We start from the raw sequence: 2,500 nt of genomic DNA on the forward strand, positions 1-2,500 counted from the left end.
GGTCATTTTCGTGTTGCCACATTGCGTACGAACCGCATGAAACTTCCAGAGGCATTTGCAGCAGGAATGCATGTGCACTCAAAAACTTCTATATGTTTCACGGATAGACCCCGTGAAACGCTAGAAATTGGCGGGGATGTGTCTCTTGTGGCTCACGGGGCTGTTAGGGTGGCACAGAACTCCCTCGGAATGGGAAAAGGGGTCATTTTCGTGTTGCCACATTGCATAGGAACGCCATGAAACTTCCAGAGGCATTTGCAGCAGAAAGGCACGTGCACTCAAAAATTTTAATATTTTTCACGCATAGACCCCGTCAAACGCTAGAAGTTGGCGGGGATGTCTCTCTTGTGGCTCACGGGGCTGTTAGGGTCGCACAGAAATGCCTCGGAATGGGAAAACGGGTCATTTTTGTGTGGCCACATTGCATAGGAACGGCATGAAACTTCCAGAGGCATTTGCAGCAGGAATGCATGTGCACTCAAAAACGTCTATATTTTTCACGGATAGACCCCGTGAAACGCTATAAATTGGCGGGGATGTCTCTCTTGTGGCTCACGGGCGCTGTTAGTTAGGGTCGCACAGAAATCCCTCGGAATGGGAAAAGGGGTCATTTTCGTGTTGCCACATTGCGTACGAACGGCATGAAACTTCCAGAGGCATCTGCAGCAGAAATGCATGTGCACTCAAAAACGTCTATATTTTTCACGGATAGACCCCGTGAAACGCTAGAAATTGGCGGGGATGTGTCTCTTGTGGCTCACGGGGCTGTTAGGGTCGCACAGAAATCCCTCGGAATGGGAAAACGGGTCATTTTCGTGTTGCCACAATTGGCATACGAACGGCATGAAACTTCCAGAGGCATTTGCAGCAGAAATGCATGTGCACTCAAAAACGTGAATATTTTTTCACGGATAGACCCCGTCAAACGCTCGAATTTGGCGGGGATGTTTCTCTTGTGGGTCACGGGGCTGTTCGGCTCGCACAGAACTCCCTTGGTCCACCTGATTCGTGCATACAGGCAGCAACTAAAACTCTGTAAACCTGCTGTGAGGACATCTAAACAGTGGACCAGTGAGGCTGTGGAAGATTTGCGGGCGTGCTTAGACTGTACTGACTGGGATATGTTCACGACTGCTACCAATAGTCTGGATGAACTCACAGAGGCTGTGTACATCAGCTTCTGTGAGGACTGCTGTATCCCAACACGTACCAGGGTGAACTTTAACAACAACAAGCCCTGGTTCTCAGCAAAGCTCAAAAGGTTGAGGTTGGAGAAGGAGGAAGCGTTTAGGAGTGGGGATAGAGACAGATTCAAGGAGTCGAAGAACAGGTTTAGCAAAGCGGTGAGAGAGGCTAAACGACTGTACTCAGAGACACTAAAACACCAGTTCTCTACTAACGACGCTGCTTCTGTCTGCCAAAGGGCTCAGGCACATCACCAACTACAAACCCAGAGCGCCCCACACCACTAACGACTCCCGCCTAGCCAACGACCTGAACGAGTTCTACCGTAGATTTGAAAGACAATTGGACTGTCCTGAACCACCCCTTCCCACCCAAGAGGCCCCATCCCCCACCCATACTACAGAAACGACTCTCTCCTTTCAGGAGGGAGAAGTTAATGGGCTTTTCAAGAGGCAGAATCCACGCAAAGCAGCCGGGCCGGACTCTGTCTCTCCAGCCACCCTCAGGCACTGCGCTGGCCAGCTGTCTCCGGTGTTCACCAACATCTTTAACACCTCCCTGGAGACATGCCATGTACCAGCCTGTCTCAAGTCCTCCACCATCATCGCTGTGCCCAAAAAGCTAAGGCCAACAGGACTAAATGATTACAGACCGGTCGCCCTTACATCTGTGGTAATGAAGTCTTTTGAGCGCCTGCTCCTGGCACACCTCAAAGCCATCACAGACCCTCTCCTGGACCCCCTTCAGTTTGCCTACAGAGCCAACAGGTCTGTGGACGACGCAGTTAACATGGCCCTCCACTTCACCCTACAGCATGTGGACGCCCCAGCATCCTACGCCAGGATCCTGTTTGTGGACTTCAGCTCTGCCTTCAACACCATCATCCCTGCCCTGCTTCAGGACAAGCTCTTCCAGCTGAACGTGCCCTACTCCACCTGCAGGTGGATCACAGACTTCCTCTCTGACAGGAAGCAGTGCGTTAAGCCGGGAACAGAAGTCTCTGACTCCAGGTCCATCAGCACGGGAACTCCTCAGGGCTGCGTCCTTTGCCCACTGCTCTTCTCCCTGTATACCAACAGCTGCGCCTCCAATCATCTGTCCGTCAAACTCTTGAAGTTTGTCGGACGACACCACCCTCATTGGGCTGATCTCTGGTGGGGATGAGTCTGACTATAGGTGGGAAGCTGACAACCTGGTGACCTGGTGTAGCCAGAACAACTTAGAGCTAAATGCTCTAAGGACAGTTGAGATGGTTGTGGACTTCAGGAAGAATACAGCCCCACTCACCGCCATCACCCTGTTAGACTCCGCAGTC

This window comes from Petromyzon marinus, unplaced genomic scaffold (genome assembly GCF_048934315.1).
Source record: "Petromyzon marinus isolate PM22_M1 ecotype Great Lakes invasive population unplaced genomic scaffold, UKy_Petmar_22M1.pri1.0 PM_G_Scaffold_134, whole genome shotgun sequence".
Classification (NCBI taxonomy): domain Eukaryota; kingdom Metazoa; phylum Chordata; class Hyperoartia; order Petromyzontiformes; family Petromyzontidae; genus Petromyzon; species Petromyzon marinus.